Here is an 18511-nt window from a genome sequence, read left to right as displayed (position 1 = left end):
TCCATCCATCCACCCATCTACTCATCCACCCACACATACATCTATCCACCCATCCAGCCACTTACCCACTCATCCATCCATCAATCCATTCACCCACCTACCCACCCATCTCTCCACCCATTTAACATTTCTTTTTAATTTTTATTTTATAATTTAATTTTACATATCAGCCAGGGATTCCCCTGTCCTCCCTCATTCCTGCTGTGGATATTGCTCTGTGTAAATAAAGTTCTGATTGGCCAGTGGCCAGGCAGGAAGTATAGGCAGGACAAGAGAGAAGAGAATTCTGGGAAGTAGGAGGCTGGAGAGAGACACTGCCAGCCGCTGCCATGAGAAGCAACATGTAAAAACACCAGTAAGCCACAAGCCATGTGGCAAAGTATAGACTAACAGAAATGGGTTAATTTAAGATAGAAGAAGTATATAACAAGAAGCCTGCCACAGCCATACATTTTGTAAACAATGTAAGTTTCTGTGTGCTTTCTTGGTTGGGTCTGAGCGACTGTGGGACTGGCGGGTAAGAGATTTGTCCTGAGTGGGCCAGGCAGGAAAACTCTAACTACACATTCTGCCACCTCCACTCTCCCCCAACACACCCCCAATTCCCACCTTCCCCAGGACAAGGACTCCCCTGGGGATTCAGCTCAGCCTGGTAGATTCAGTTGAGGAAGGTCTAGTCCCCTCCTCCCTTCACTCAGGCTGAGTGAATCGTCCCTGCATAGGCCCCAGGCTACAAACAGCCAGCTCATGCACTAAGGACAGGTCCTGGTCCCACTGTCTGGGGGCCTCCCAAACAGTTCAAGCTAATCAATTGTCTCACTTATCCAGAGGGTCTGATCCAGTTGGGGGCTCTTCAGCTATTGGTTTACAGTTCATATGTTTCCACTAGTTTGGCTATTTGTCCCTGTGCTTTTTCCATCATGGTCTCAATATCTCTTGCTCATATAATCCCTCCTCTCTCTTGCTGATTGGACTCCTAGAGCTCCTCCTCAGGCTTGGCCATGGATCTCTGCATCTGCTTCCATCAGTCACTGGATGAGAGTTCTATCACAACAGTTAGAGTGTTCGGCTATCAGATCACCAGAGTAGGTCAGCTCAGGCTTTCTCTCAACCACTGCCAGTAGTCTATTGTGGAGATATCTTTGTGGATTTCTGGGTACTTCTCTAGTACTTTGCTTCTTCCTATTCCCATGGTGTCTTCATTTATCATGGTCTCTATTTACTTGTTCTCCATCTCTGTTCTTGATCCAGCTGGGACCTCCCGCTCCTCTCAGCTCTCTTTCCCTCGACCCTTGCCCTTCATTACCACCCCTCACATCCAGTTTGCTCATGTAGCTCTCATCCATTTCTCTGTCGTTTAGCAATCTTTGTTATCTTTCTTAGGGTCCTGTTTTCTAGGTAGCCTCCCTGGAGTTGTGTAGCAGTCTAGTCATCTTTGTTTTACATCTAGTATCCTCCTATGAGTGAGCACATACCATGTTTGTCCTTCTGAGTCTGGGTTACCTCACTCAGGATGATTTTTTCTAGATCCATCCATTTGCCTGCAAACCTCATGATGTCATTGTTTTGCTCTGCTGAGTAGTACTCCATTGTGTATATGTACCATATTTTCTTTATCCATTCTTCAGTTGAAGGGCATCTAGGTTGTTTCCAGTTTCTGGCTATTACAAACAATGCTGATATGAACATAGCTGAGCATGCGCCCTTGTGGTATGATTGAGCATTCCTTGGGAATATGCCCAAGAGTGGTATAGCTGGGTCTTGGGGGAGATTGATTGCCAATTTTCTATGAAAGCACCATATTGATTTCCAAAGTGGCTGTACAAGCTTGAATTCCTACCAACAGTGGAGGGGAGTTCTCCTTGCTCCACATCCTCTCCAGCATAAGCTGTCTTCAGTATTTTTGATCTTAGCCATTCTGATGGGTGTAAGGTGGTATCTCAGAGTCATTTTGATTTGCATTTCCTTGATGATTAAGGATGTGGAATAACCCCACATCTGACAGAGGGCTGATATCCAAAATATATAAAGAACTCAAGAAATTAGACATCAAAATTCCCAAAAGTCCAATTAAGAAATGGGTTATAGAGCTAAACAGAGAATTTTCAACAGAGGAAGCTCAAATGGCTCAAAGAAATTTAAGGAGTTGCTCAACATTTCTTGAAGGAATCCCAAATGATAATCACTATAAGAAATACAAACAAGATGATTTAGAGATATGAGAACCTCAGCATCTCTTGGAAAATCCCACATATCATTTTAAATTCCAAATACACAGGAGATGAAAATGTAGACATCATATATAGCAAAGTGTGGCTCATCTGTCTGAGCCTCATTATGGTCTGAAGAAGGCAAGGACTAAAACAGCACTTATCACAGGCACAGAAAACATGCTAATGAAACTACACAGTAGTGAAAGAGCCCCATGCTCTCTGGAGTCATGAAATTTGACCTATTTTGGATCTTGGTTGTTTGAAAGCAAAACTAGGAGCCAAAAAATAACAGTAATGTGTCCTTTTCAAAGGCTAACTAAAATGGATCAACATGTTTAGATTCTAAGTGTAGAAGATGATGATGTAAAGGCTAAAAGAACTGGGTGTGTCATGGTATATACTGTACTTTGCATAACTCTAGGTTATACCTTTCATGTGGATTATGATATAGATGAATCTCCTGACTTATGAAAATTTATTGCTTTGATACCACAAGTTAAGATAAATCTGCATCAATTTCCACTGTCATTCCCTGCCTCTGAACTCTGTCGTTTGTACTTTTCTTTCTTTGACCTCATCCCTTTATAGAATACCATTAGGCTTCATTTAACTTATGAAGAAGTGAGTGATACAAATCTAAAATGCCAGTCCATCCTTCCCTTTGGTGTGTAGATGAACCAGCCATAGCCACAGAATTTGCTACAAGGGTCACTATAGATACAAGATCTATTCACATGTTCCTTACCTTTAAGTGATATACCATAGACACTCTTCTTTTCACCAGTGAAACTTCTGAAAAAGAATTTGTCCTGGCTTCATCAATCTAGTCATATCTATAGGTGATACCAGGCAGACCTACCAGTCATGAGAATGACCACTGAAAAGTACCTCCCAAGGAAGTGGCTAATTTGTTCCATGCAGAATACATCTGAGAGCCAGCCTCTCATGGTTTTCATATATTGAAAAGTTTCCATTGAAAAGGGCAGAGTTAAAGGACCCGCCTCTGAAGTGCTCTGTAGTACACACTATTACACATTTAGATCTTCACATTTTGGACTGCCCATCATTTATTAAAACAATAACAAAATTCACCTTAGAAAACAACTTCATTAAAATCTAAAGAATCTATTTTATGAAAATAATTTTCATCAGCACCAATATATAAAAAGAGAATGTGCTTTCAATATTTTGATAATTCAGGATCAATTGATATATTTATTTCTCTTTATTAATAGTTGATAGTAAGTCACTTCAAATAAAAACAATGGCTTAAATAAGCCAGTAATGTCCACAAATGCCAGAGAAGGAGCTTAACCAGGACAGCACTCATTTTTATTAAAGCAGTACTCATTTTATATATAAAAACAATATTCTCTTTGATGCCAAGAGGAAACTTATCAAGATAATGCAAATCTCCATCATAAAATGAAGGGGTTATTTATCCCCGGTCATAAACATGGTGTGTGCAAATGGTGTGTCACAATGACGCCATGATTACAGCCATACATTGAAACATCCTCTGCTATTTAAGTAACATAACTTAATTTTTGTTTCAAGCTGGATTAATGGCAATGTTTATGGTGATAATAAAAGAGAAGCACAAATACTTTTTAAGGAAATCTCATTTGGATATGACTATTTATTCTCAGAGTTAAAATAATGCTTCTTCCTCTCCTGTCTTTTTCCATAAACAAAAGCCACAGTGCCAAGATCCAGCATTAGAAATGGCAAAATTATATATTTTTCTTCTTTTTGGGCATAAATAGCAATGCCAAGTTCAGTTTGTTCCATTGATTTTAAGCCAAAGATACAGCAAAAAAATAGTGGAAAGCCTGGTCCCATCATGTGTTGTAGGTTTCTATTAAAGTCCTAATGTAAATTCCCACTCCCTGAGTGGCAGGAGGCAGGATTACCTCTGCACATAAACATTCCATGGGGTAAGAGACAAGGGGGGAAGGGGCAAAGGGAAGCAAGGGGTCAAGCAGGCAAGGGAGGGCAGTCTTATGCTCTGGGATTGAGAACCAGTGCTATAACTAAAAATATGGTTTAAATATTTTATCTTTTAATGTTTTAAACATTTGTGTGTGCGTGTGCGTGTGCATGTGTGTGTGTGTACATACATATTCATTTATGAGATCTTCTGCCATGACACACTTGTAGAAGTCAAAGGACAATTTGAAGGAGTGGATTCTTTCCTTCCTTCAATTATATGGGTCCCAGACTATCAGGTTCAGTTGGAGGCATCTTTACCCAGTAAGCCATCTGACCAGATCCTATTATCTTTTAAAAATCTTATTTTTAAAATCCTTTTTAGACAGCATCTGACTATGTAAACTAGACTGGCCTTGAATGTACATTTCTACCTCAGCAGCTGTAATCTGAGATTACAGGCAGACATTATGTGTCAAGTCTTACATATTATGCTTCCATATCAACATGAGAAATTCCTACTCCTAATAAGAAGTCAATTTATGAAATAATTAGACACTACCCTCCATGTTATCTCAGATATTAAATTGAGAAAATCCCAATGTATCCAGAACTCTTTAGAAATAAGGAAGTCCAGAAGCATACAGATAGTTTTAGAAACATGACTTCTCTGTTTCAGTACTCAAGCTTCAAGAAACCTTTCACGGAACACTAGAAGGTTGCTATCTTACTAAGTAACTGATATTTCAGCACAGTTTATTCAAGTCAACTCTAAGATCATAGATTATAACTACCTGGCCTTGAAGTTGCAATGGTTTCCCTGTCCCTGCCTCTGACACGATAGAATTATATGCAGGTACCACTGTGCCTGGCTCCATCATCTTCAACAGTCAACTTTTTTTTTACAATCTCTTGCCTAGAGAAGTGGTGCTTTCACTGTCTGCACATCCTCTCAACTCTTTTAGCTCCCTTCTAGAGCTGTGAATCCATCTTCCTTAAGTCTTCTCTTTAAATCACTCTCAAGGTGTGTGCCACTGAGACTGCATGAACAACTCTCTCTAAACTCTGTATTTTCATGAGTGGAAAAGAAAAGAACTCTGTCACACAACTCTAAGTTGAAAATAGTTTACAGTTGAGAACTGTAAACCAGAAGAACTTAGCTGTAAAGCCACAGGGCCTCTCAGCAAACAATTTTGATTCAAGATTTGTTCTCATTGGATAGCCTGTGGATTTCCAATAAGAGCAAACTTTAACTTGCAACATTCTAGAATTTTCCAGAAAATTTACACTGCATAATGTATCAACACATTCACACACAAATATACATATTTGTATACACATATATACCACACATATTAACACATACATAGATAAGCACGCACACACACACACACACACACACACACACACACACACACACACACACACTCTTCAAAGCCCCAAATACCAGAACCTTGAAATTCAAACTGACAGGAAGCTCCATTCACATGACTTTTAAAATAACTATAACATTAATATCTACTGTTCTGGTTTCAACAGTTGTCGCGCCCGCCTCGACCAGCAAGGAAGACGCGACACCGGGATCCTTCTCATCACAGTTTATTCAGACCTTTGATTAATTGCATTGTGTCTCTCTCGCTGGGGCAAGCCTCTCCCAGCACCTAAGTAGGGCTGGGCTGCCAACCCCAAGCAGCCACGTGGGCACTGTCCACAGGTTCACGCATATGCCAGCAACACATGAATCCAGCCACAGCCAAATAAGGAGCTGTTTACCTTAAAGAGTGTTTGCCATCAGGAAGGCAGAGGGTAGAAGCCAGAGCCATCTTCAGGGTGCGGCTACACGTAGCTCTCTACAAACAGTTAGTATGACACCTGTGCCTTGTATTGTCTGCTTCTTTACAAAATTAGCCAGGTTTTAAATGCTGAGATGAGAACCACCAAGCAATCTGTACTTGCAGATATAATTTCCATGGGTTCTGGGCAATGAACTCAGATCTTCAAGGGTTGGCAGCAGGCACTTTTACCTGCTGGCCAGCTCACTAACCCATCCAACGTAATACTTTCAAAAGGGAAGGGAAGAAGGGGGAGACTTTGATGATAGTATGAATTGTCAGTATTAAACAACTTTGCAGTTTTCCCCCTTACAATGGGGGCAAAAATAAAACTGTACTATAAATACAATTAGAATAGCATTAGAACTATCCAAATATACATAAAAGTGGCTATGCATTAATAAGAGACTAACTAAAAAGATTTTCCCTCTTGGGGATTTTCAAAAAAGTATACCAAGGGAATGTGAACATCCTATATCTCAGTCTTTTGTTAGGATGACACATGCCCATAGTCATTGTAAAGACCAACCATTCCTCCACTTTCCTGCCACCCTCTTTGGTCAACCTGCTTTTACTCATCACATGACTCTTCCATCATGACCACTTGTGGCCAATGAATTATTCTAGCTGTAACATCCTTGCCTGAGATTTTTGTCTTACATGAGACTCTGTTCATATATGACCTATCTTCCCGTCTATACTTTTATTTGAAAGTAGAAAAAAAACTTCAAATTTCTACTTCAGAGTACATTTTCTCAAGTAGTAAAAAATATCTTACTCTATGCCACCAAGAATGTAAAATCATACAGTATTTAAAAAGTATTTGACTTTGTCAGATTCAACAATACAAAGAACAAATGGACCTACTCTGAAGTTATCATATTTTTCTCTTGCCTTTATAGGAAGTAAAAGAGAAAACTGTAGACCTACAAAATTAGTCAGCAGAACTTGTATATTTATTTCAGAAGACTCTAGAAACCAAACACTACCTTCCTCAACTTCTTTTTGCTGCGGCTTCAACTGAAAGAATGGTCAGAATGTACTAGGACTGAAAGAAGAGAGTGTTATTGTTTTGAGCACTTGGTAAATGGAATGGCTACTTACCCTATTGAGTCCCTGCAGGTAAATACCTACCAACAATGCCTGCCATTCCCATTGTTTTTTGGAAGTTTTATAAGGTCCTACAAGGCTGTGATTTAGCATGAACATTCATAAAGCACTGCACATGTCATGGGAACGATGCCCCCAGTCCTCAAGATAAGAAGGTCATTCAATAAGCACTAAACACGTCCACTAATCTATAAACATGGTGCAAATAAAAGCACAAATTCCAATGGCAATTTCCCTTCTATTTCTGTGGACTCATTTGACTCCTGCTTATTGATGCTCTCTGCAAAGAGAGCTTTCAACAAAGAGCGACGGACTCAAGGTCACTCAACAGGTCACAGAAGCACATGCTCCCTGTAACCACTGCATGGCAGAAGCACCTTCTCTCCTGGGCCAGTAAACTGTTTCCCTGTAGTTTCTGAGGACATTATCCCCCTGTGAGAAAACTACTTCACAAGGATATGATCTTTAAAAGTGAAGTGCAATGTGGAGACTGAACCTGAGACTGTGTAGCAATGAACACTAAGTGAGGAAACTCCCATATTCCTGTGTGAAGTGCCAAAGCTAATTGGTGCATAGTTACCAACTCTCTTCTACCATCAGCAGAGACTATACTATAATCTCAACCAAAAGAAATTTTGCTTTTCCAACAGCACTTGGCCACATTTGGAGATGGTTTTCATTGTTACCATTGGAAAAGGGGGCTGCCTTTGTCTCCTGCTGCTAGACACTGCAATGCACAGATAAGACAAACAGCTCTAAAGTTAACACAGCTTTTCTGCCGCTTTTCAAGTGAATAAGAAGCAACAACTTTAGACCCATAAAATTTGTTTCCAGAATTTGTGTATTTATGTCATAGTCACTTGTATGCAAGATGTTTGTATTGGTTCATTTATTTTCTCATCTCAGAGGACAAAGGCAAGAAATACCTACACTTTTATAACATCATGGATGCTCTAGACACTGTTACTAAATGAAATTTAAAAAAAAAACCTTCACAAAATGAAGAAAGAACGTTTCAAAAAAGAGTGTCCAAACAGTAAATATTTGACAACAGAAGTTGTATAGATATGTATATATGTGACCCTTATGGTCACTACTGAATGAGATAACAAAAGTCACACCTAAAATGCATGGGTCCCAGGCACATATCCACAGAAGCAATCTTAAACAAATTTTATAATGTGCCAGAAACAAACACAGAAAACACAACAGTAGATATGGAAAGATAGCTCAGTGATTAAGACCACTTGATGCTCTTCCAAAGAACTCTAGTTCAGATCTCAGCATCCACATTGGGAAGCATATAACCATCCACAACTCTAGATGCATGGGACCTGACACCCTCTTCTGGCTTCCACAAGCATACACATGACACACACAAACACTAAGTCAGTCAATCTTGATTAGAGGAACATCCCAAAAGGAACAATTATTGGAATAATGTATAGGCTTGTGGAAAAGTAAGAAAGGGAAAGAATGCAAGTGAAAGACATTAAGTTTGTGAAAAAAGTAACCCTAGCAGCAAACTCAACCCAGGACATGAAATGCTAGCAAGTAGTGATAGTGGGGGGTGCACTTGGAAGATGGGACAATGGCTCCTACTCTGCTCACACCAATCTATCATAAATTCCTGGGAAATGTGGTGAGGCATCATCCTAAAATGTATTAAGAGAAAATAATTTTAATATATTTACATGACATTGTTCCAGAGCAATTTGGAAGATATTTATATTGTTCTTCCCATTTTCTTATAAATTATTTAACCCAGAAAATAAATGACCTACCACTGAATTAGACATTTATGGGCAAAGGATTAAGTTAACAAACCATTCTCTGGCATATCCAGACTATCAGAAAAGTGAAGCACAATGGCTTCCCACCAAATTCAGCCTGGATGCTTAGAGCTGCAAAGGCTAACTGGACTTGGGAATTTCTTCCTACTCTAACATTTTCACAGACTGGCATCTCCAGGTTGCCACAGACAATTAAGTACCTACCACTAACATAGTTCAGAGGCTGCTTTGAAGCATACTAGGAGTCTAATACATTAAATAACACTTTCCACCAATCTGTTCAGCTACCTTTGTGCTTTGCTCATTTACAAATTCAATTATTTATGAACAGTGAAACCAGAATCTCATCATCTACAGCAAGACTTCAATCACACCAATAATTGTTCCAAGGAAACAGCCTTAATTCTTGCTGACAAAGCCTGGCTGTCAATAGGATATCAATAATACACCAAAGGATAAAAAGAAACTGTAAGTTCTTATTGATGAATAAAAGTCTTTTAGTTTCCTGTTTGTCAAAATGATAGGAAGTTCATAGCTTCACAAGCTAAACTGATCTTTCCCACTGGACCATCCACCAAGTGATAAGTAAATTTGGGGTCCTTGGAATTCCCTCTTCCACTTAGGTCCATTTGTAGGATAGAGACTTTCTGCTGCTTCTCTTTACTTCCCACTGGAAAGATTTTCATCAAGAATTTAAGAGGAAAAAAAAAAAACATAATTGCCTTCTGAGAATGTCATGCCCTGACTTCATGTGGTATTACTGGGAACGATGCCACATGAAGGATCTCTGCGTGATCCTGGGAGTTTATTTATCATTCAGCATTTTTCCTATATTTGGATTATCTACCAATTGAGAGCAGATGCTTTAAAAAGCAGAAACTAGAAACAAGAAAGATTAACTGCAAACCTGTAAGCTGATGGATTAAGTCAGAGAATTATTGACTATAACACAAACAAACTTGAATAAAGTTCTTGCTAAACCTAAACAAGGATAAGCAAGTAGGTTGAAATGTATTCAAGGAAGATAGGTAGGTTTTAAATAAAAGTTTCATATACTTAAATATTTAAATAATGCATATATGATATAACCTTGTAGGATGAAGGTAAATTGGAGAAAATTCTTATTTTTTTAAGCAGCTAAAAGAATCCTCAAAAATTCAACTCTAGCCTGGCAAAGATTAAGGTTGACTGTAGATAAAACTAAATGTTCAGAAAATTTGCTTACTGTCAAGTATCTGAAGATGAAAATCATTTTGTTCAATGTTGATTCCTCAAAACTTAAAAAAAAAACTGAAATATATTCATATTTTCCCTTTAAAAATAGATGTATTTATTGTGTGTATATGTGTGCACATTCATGGGCCAGAAGGCCACATGTAGGAATTGTTCCCTCTAATATGCAGGCTCCTAGTACTGAACTCAAGCTACTATCAGGTTTAGAAGCAAGTGCTCTACCAGCTAAGCCATCTTCCTATCCTGTCCATTCATGTTTTCCTCTTTTCTAATGCCTAAGTGTTGGTCTCCATGTACATAAGCACCATTTGTGTGAATCATCCCATGGAGGCCAGAGGAGAGTATTAGAGAGAATTTGTCTCCTCGTATACATGCACAATTTGTGTGCCTAGTACCAATGGAAGCCAGAAGAGGACATCAGATCTCCTAAAACTGGAGTTTCAGAGCAGGTAAGTCCCATTATGTGTAATGGGAACCAAAACCCAGTCCTCTGCAAGAGTAGTGTGTGCTGCTGACTGCTGAGCCATCTCTTCGCCCTGCCATGTATTTCTGAAAATAGAACACATTATAATTTGTCATTTAGAACAATATGCACTGCTTATAAAACAGCTCTACACTTTCTACTAGGCTATCTACCAATTAATTAATCAATTAATTATTGAGATAAGGTCTTGTCTATAGTCTAGGCTGCCCTCAAACTCTATGTGACCCTTTTGTCTCACTCTTCTAAATGCTGGGGTGACAGGTGTGAGTGTTTACTTCTGCTTCTGCTAAGATTTATTGATATTCACACCTCAAGATCTTGCATCACACACACACACACACACACACACACACACACACACACACACAAACACACATCCTACCTCCCAAGAAAAGGTAAGACCTTACTTAGGTTGGCAGTTATTGTTCGAGTCTTAGATGGTCTTTTAATTAAAAAAAAAAAAACAAACAAACAAAACACCTGGAGGCAGATACTAGGGTGAAACCTGAAAGATAAGAAAAGCCAAGCAAGCCACAGCCAACTTCACCTCACCAACTCTTCAGCTGATCCTGTATCCTCAGACTGAAAGCCTTTAAGTCCTCACCCAAAAGGATCTCAGTTGAACTGCCTTAGTTCCCGTTTCCTCACACCTTATATACCTTTCTCCACCCTGCCTTCACTTCCTAGGATTAAGGGCATGTGTGCTTCCAAGTACTGGGATTCAAGGTGTGTGCCACCACTACCTGGCACTGTTCAAGGCTCAGTGTGGCCTTGAAGACACATAGACCCAGAGGGATCTCTGCTCCCAAGTGATAGGATTAAGGGTCTGTGCTACCACTGCCTGACCTCTATGTCTAATCTAATGTCTGGCTCTGTCCTCTGATTCTCTGGCAAGCTTTATTGGGGTACACAATATAACACCACAGGCAACAGCCTACTTACCATTTTGAATGATTAGTTCCCATTTCTTCTCTAACTGTGGGACAGATGTCATCCTACTTTTCCAAAGTCTTTCCATATGTGCATGTACTTTGGGGAGTGGGGGCTGGTTCTCCAGTGTGTTGTTTATCTGATAATATGATCAGTTTTGCTGGTATGGGGTGAATGACTGGGATGGAGCTAGAGGAAGAGGAGGGCCGTATGAAAGGAAACCTTACACACAGGAGCCAGAGGGAGTTCTGTGACTAGAGCTGCATTCCGTCCTGTGGTGACAACAGTTTTCCCCATCTTTGGCCAGCAGGCCTTGGAGCCACTTCAGCCTGCTTTGCTCCACATTTTGTGTCTGCTGGTAACTATGGGTATTCAGCATTTTACTCCCCACTGCTGCTGCCCTCTCTGCAATTCTCCCTTTCCTTTGAACGGAGCTTTTCCGTTTCACCCTAATCTTGATTCAACTCCTAGATTCTCATTTCTACCACAACTTTTTTTTTAAATCAAAATCACACTCACTTGCGCCCTAATCAATCCAGCCAAAGGTATGTCCCATGATTCTCATTATCTTGGGTCTGTAGTCTTAAGTCTTCTTTTCTTTGACAATACTGTTCAGTTCTGACTCATTTTCTCCCACTGCTGATTTCTGAGACCATGTGCACACAGCACCTCCCTTTCTGGCTTCCTCTCAGCCCTACCAGTGAGTAATTCCTAAGAAGCAGAATTTCTTCTGTTTTTCACGTCAAATATTCTTCTTGGAGTCTATCTGCTGCTGCAGTTAAATTATCCCATGTGCAACTGGCCTTTCCAGTTTGACATTCGCTCTCTTCCGCCACTATGCAGCTAGAACGGTCCCTTAAGTATTTGTGTGAGGCTTCCCTCTGGAATTACCGTCCTGGCTCCCCACTTGCTGGTGCTAACACTAAAGTTACCATTTTCCCTTTGAAGGCTTCTGTGTGTGGCACAGAATCTCCCAATACTCAAACTCTTGACTTTCCTCACATCTCCCCGACAATCTCATCAATATCATATGGCATTCTCTGTCTCAGCCCTTTAGAGGAATTGCCAAGACAACAACCATCCCATGAATACTGTGTGTCATTCACATCAGATCTTCCTGTAACATACTTACCTTATAGGTTTTAAAGAGATTACACACACACACACACACACACACACACACACACACACAAAACCCTCATATACACCCAGACATGCCCCAGTTCAGACAGTTACTCAAATACTTTTTCATTCATTGTTCCCTCTATCCACTTCAGGAGGCTTGCCTAAATCTAAAACTTGGCCAGCTCTGTTGGTCCTATCTCTATTAAGTAATACTAATTCTACTAGACAGAAAGAACTACCAAAATCCCATTACATTTTGCTTATTTACTTGTCTTTCTTTCTACCAGAGGCCTTATATGGGAATTATAAAAATTGTTCTATTTATTTCTCAATATATATTTTATTATTTTTAGTCATATATATGATTATGGGTCTGTGGAGGAGATGTATGCACATGTGTATCAGGTCCTACAGCACCAAGGGTTTTAGATTAATTGTAGCTGAAGTTAAAGGTAGTTGTGAGCCACCTAACATGGATGCTAAGAATGGGTCCTCTGCAAGAACAGTACATGCAAGCAAGGCAGTGCTGGCACACGCCTTTAATCCCAGCACTCGGGAGGCAGAGCCAGGCAGATCTCTGTGAGTTGAAGGCCAGACTGGGCTACCAACTGAGTTCCAGGAAAGGTGCAAAGCTGTACAGAGAAACCCTGTCTCAACAAACAAACAAAAGAACAGTGCATGCTCTTAACCACTGAGCCATCTCTCCACACCCCCACAGTTCTCCATTTCAAGCCATGGCCACCGTGTACTTAGAGTAACTGCTTGCAAACCATTCTAAATTAAACCAAACTGAGACCAGATTTTACCAAGAGCTGGGAGGGTCAGTGAACTATTAAAGAACAGGCATTCAGATGAAGCCTGCTTGGAATTCCCTTTGAAAGATCTGTTTGAAAATATTATACTTTGTTTTAAAGACAGAGAAGAAGGAATTAATGCACTACTGAATGTTTCTGGTCTTTTATGGTATCAATGTAGTGAGAAATTAGAATTAGGTCAGGGGTGCTGCCTGGCACTTTATTTTTCCTTTTGGGATTTCTAAAGAATGAAGGGTTCATCATAAGCTCTTAATACTTCTTGGTGGGTATTTTTTCTTTGACAATTTCCACTTAACTTGAAGACACAAAGTGGGATGAATGTATACTACATTGAGAAGAGTTGCTCTGCTAGCTGAAAGGTATAAAAGCCCCTGCTGTGCTTGATACAATTTCCTGGAGCACAGGGTGATTCCCTTGATTGTCAGAACTAGGAAGGGTTTCTAATGTCATCTAACTTGTATGAAATTCTGAAAATACTTTTGTGTATATAACTCCAAGCTTTTATGTTTACATAAAACACCTAGAATATACTTTGTTTGATTCTGAGTTTTCTTTTATTCTTACAATTTATGGCAGCATACTTTCAGGAGTTTATTTTTTTAATTAACATGACAATGTGACCAAGCCCAACTTTAATATAAATTATAGTACAATGAGCCATTGAGAGAAATATCCTTTAAAAAATATATGTATATATTTTACTATGTTCTTTTGGCAGTACATGTCTTCAACAAGTTTGGCTATTTTAAACATGGAAGCATTTGAGCAGTGATAATCAGAAATTATGGACTTATTTATGCTGTTTACTTATTAACCATTTTAATATTTTTTTTTAAATTTGTAATTATGTGTATTGTGCAGCTTTATATGTGTGAATACCCCTGGGGCTCAGAGACATTGGATGCCCTGGAGTTGGAGTTACAGGCATTGATTCACCCAGTGGGGCTGCTAGGAACCATATTCAGGTCCTCTGTAAGATCCATTCTTTCTCTTAATCACTGAGCCATATCTCAGTCCTGTTTCTTTTTATTGCCAGTTTGCAATCATAAAGAATTTATTTTGTTAATCTCAACAATTCATTACCCACAGAATTTTGCAGGAAATTGTGACTTAAGATATTATAGATGTGAACAGATAGAGAAGTGCCAGAGAAAATGGAAGATGAGAAAAAAACAGGAGACACAGTCTTTTGGATAATTCTGATTCAAAGGAGTTTGTTTATATTAGTTAATCATCCAATTGGTACAGAAAAAAATGATCATAGCCTATATAAAAACAGATTCAGATTAGTGCTGTGGATATTGCTCTGTGTAAATAAAATTCTGATTGGCCAGTGGCCAGGCAAGAAGTATAGGCGGGACAAAAGAGAAGAGAATTCTGGGAAGTGGAAGGCTGGGGGAGAGACACTGCCAGCCGCTGCCATGAGAAGCAACATGTAAAAACACCAGTAAGCCACAAGCCATGTGGCAAAGTATAGACTAACAGAAATGGGTTAATTTAAGATAGAAGAAGTAGATAACAAGAAGCCTGCCACAACCATACAGTTTGTAAACAATGTAAGTTTCTATGTGTTTACTTGGTTGGTTCTGAGCATCTATGGGCCTGGCGGGTGAGAGAGATTTGTCCTGACTGTGGGCCAGGCAGGAAAACACTAACTACAAATGGCACCCAACGTGTTGGCAAGAGTTTCCACCTAAAACCTGAGAAAAAGGATTCTAAAATGGAGCTAAAAACAGCTTCCTAATTGTCTCTCAAGTTAGCAGCAGCCTGCAGGTTTGAGCTACTATGGTGGGTTCCTGGTGTGCATCTGACCTGCAGTGTGGCAGGAATGAGGAATCTACAAGCGGCACTTCACTCTGCTGCATGGTGGATTTAGCCTTTGCTAGTTAAAAAAAAAAAAAAAAAAAAAAATTCTGGGCTATGCGCTGCTTTGACAGAACTGCTTCTGATAGTTGGTGGTACACATGGCTCGAGACCCAGAGCTGGCAGTAAATTGTACCACCGCCATGTTGGGAAGCTGAGGTGGGCGGAGCCAGCAGCCACAGAGGCGTTTCAATCTTACAAAGATGGATATTACACAGAGAATCTGGTTTGTGTTGTCTTTGGGATTTTTAACTACAGAAAAAGATTTGATTGTAAAAACTGTTGAGTTAAATAAATATGTAAATTTTAAAGGTACCTTGACTTCAAAATTTAGATATAAGGATATGTTGCTTTGGAAAAGAGTCTCTGCTTTTGTTTCCACAGAAAGCCAGAGGCTGTGGATTTGTTCCAGATTAAGATACATCAGGTTTGATCAGCCAAGACTACCTGAAAGGTCTCCGATGACACCATGGCCCAGATGATCCGACATCCAGAATAGTTTCAAGGCAACTGGCTCAAAGATTTACCCTCCACAGACTACTCCATAATCCTAAAATTTTCTTTATGTCCCCATAAGATACACCGCCCCCCTCCAGCAGGAAGTAGTAAGAAAAACTACGCCCAAATTCCCAGCTGGCTTTGGAGATAGAATTGGCTCACTCCTTCTCTAAACCCAGGCACATTGTTAAAAGAAAAGGTTAAGAGATTCTTGTGTCCCAAATCAGAAGAGCCCTCTGGTGTAGGACAGAGAAAAAATATTTTATTTAAAACAGGTTAATTATAAATGCAATCTCTTTCTAAAGATAAAAAGGAGATATGATATAGATATGATAGGATGAAAGGGTAGATTAATGAACTTACTTCTAAAGAGCAACAACTCATTTAAAATGTTTTGCATTGGTATAGATTTTAGTCTATTGATACAAACTTAAAGTTAATTTTGTTATACTGTATGTATATTTCTACTTTTGTTTAAGGTATTATGTTTGTACAGCTCATTTAAAATTGTAATGGATAATTAAAAATAGATTAATAATTAGTCATCTATGATAATCATACTCGTAGCCATATTACTTAAGTCTTCTACATGTACATAGAAATATTTCAGATAGATAGGTAATCTTCAAATACTTCAAAGACCTACAGAATATGGCATTTAAAATATTTTTAAAATTTAGACTTTCTGGACAGTTAGACATGTCTGCTCCTGGCAACACTGATTTACTTCAGAGAGGAGGATGGGCATTGAAGACACTTCATATGGAGTTTATCTTCACCTTGGCAAAAATAGCCATTTGGACAAGAAACTGTTCTTGCCTGGACTGCTTGATCAACTGGACATGTAAGACCCATAGAAAGGTGACCACTAAACTTTGCTTGATAAAATGGTCCTTCAGGTTCCTGCTTTCGCAGAGGAAACTGCTAGACATTCTACAAGACACTGAGAGAAGTGACCAAGAGACTCTAGCCTGTGGGCTAAAGACAAATGTCCCAACTTTACAAAGGAACATTAGGTGACTGTCCAGGCTGCCAGCTGTCTCTGTCTACCCTGCAAGACTCCCGAAAGTTGCTTGCATCCTTCTCCCGGTTCTCAGATAATATTGTATCCTTCTGAGGTCTTTGATATGGTTGAATACTAGATAGTTATAATTTTCTCAGTTATGATAAAAGATAAGTTAGATATAAAACCTTGGACTCACAAATATAAGATAGATAGGATATCTTCTTTAATATTGTAACTGTAATTCTTGTTTTGTTATATGTAATTTTACTATGTAAAAGTTAAAACCTTCCTAAAAAAAAAAAAAAAAAAGAAGAAGAAGAAGAAGAAAAGGGGAAGTGCTGTGGATATCGCTGTGTGTAAATAAAATTCTGATTGGCCAGTGGCCAGGCAAGAAGTATAGGCAGGACAAGAGAGAAGAGAATTCTGGGAAGTGGAAGGCTGGGGGAGAGACACTGCCAGCCGCTGCCATGAGAAGCAACATGTAAAGACACTGGTAAGCCACAAGCCATGTGGCAAAGTATGGACTAACAGAAATGGGTTAATTTAAGATAGAAGAAGTAGATAACAAGAAGCCTGCCACAACCATACATTTTGTAAACAATGTAAGTTTCTATGTGTTTACTTGGTTGGTTCTGAGCGTCTATGGGCCTGGCAGGTGAGAGAGATTTGTCCTGACTGTGGTTCAGGCAGGAAAACTCTAACTACAGATTATTATCTCAGTTTTTCACTACATCACTGCTATTTAAGACTATGTACTCTGTAAGATATTTTAACTAAACATGTTCAATAGAAATATTTAATAAAAGTTTTTGTTTTTTAAAAAATACTGAATAAACATTGTTTGAAATAAAAAAAAAAATCACAGCTTCTAAGAGCAGAATTGAAACCATCCATTGACTTGACTTTGTTTTCTCAGTGACCTACATGAACAATTATCCACACACTTAGTGGCGACACAGGTACATATAGCTAACTGAAATACACCCAGGAGGAGCCCACATTTGACAATGAGCATACATATACTGCACAGTACATTCATACACATGCATCCATAGCTAAGAATTTCTACCCACATACTTATTTTTGGTCAGGTAAATAGAAAAATACATTTTCTACATCTTTACAAAATATACTTGGAGGAAAAAGAATATTCTGAGTGTGAAACACAGCTTTTATTCTGTCAGGCAATGTAATTATGGAACAAAAACATATCCACATTGTGTAATTAGGTCATTAAAAAGCTTAAATGCGTCATGGAAGCTTTTTCCTTTGCCTAAGACATAAAATCAGACAATGAAAACAGTCTGGTAATATAGAAAAGTCTAGAATTTGTTTCTTTTCAAAAATAATAGGTCCTTTCATCTTTCTTTTTCCTTAGACAAAGACAATTAATTTAGAGACAAAATCTTCTAATTAGTTCAGAATTTGCCCCTGATTATATTTCAGAATATTTAACCAGAAACAGGAAGATAAAGGAGGGGAGAAAGAAAATACAGGGAAAATTATCAAAGGAAGTGAATGAAATCAAGTGAGTGGGCTGTTGATCAAAATGCATTCTGCAGAGTCAAGATGAATATAAAGTTCACATTCACATAAACACGAAGCAATTTGGGAAACCAGGAAAGTCTCCAGAGGAAAAGACTGACATCTGCCTGTAGGCCTTGAAATCCAGACTTTAAT

General features: G+C 38.9%; 1 protein-coding gene across 2 annotated transcripts in view; it reads right to left on the bottom strand.

The window, feature by feature from the left end:
• Pde3a (phosphodiesterase 3A) overlaps positions 1-18511 on the bottom strand; it is a 279812-nt gene that overhangs the window by 95668 nt on the left and 165633 nt on the right. The gene's annotated exons all lie outside the window — the stretch shown is intronic.

Source organism: Onychomys torridus, chromosome 3 (genome assembly GCF_903995425.1).
Source record: "Onychomys torridus chromosome 3, mOncTor1.1, whole genome shotgun sequence".
Lineage (NCBI taxonomy): Eukaryota > Metazoa > Chordata > Mammalia > Rodentia > Cricetidae > Onychomys > Onychomys torridus.
This window is presented reverse-complemented; position numbering and strand designations above follow the sequence as displayed.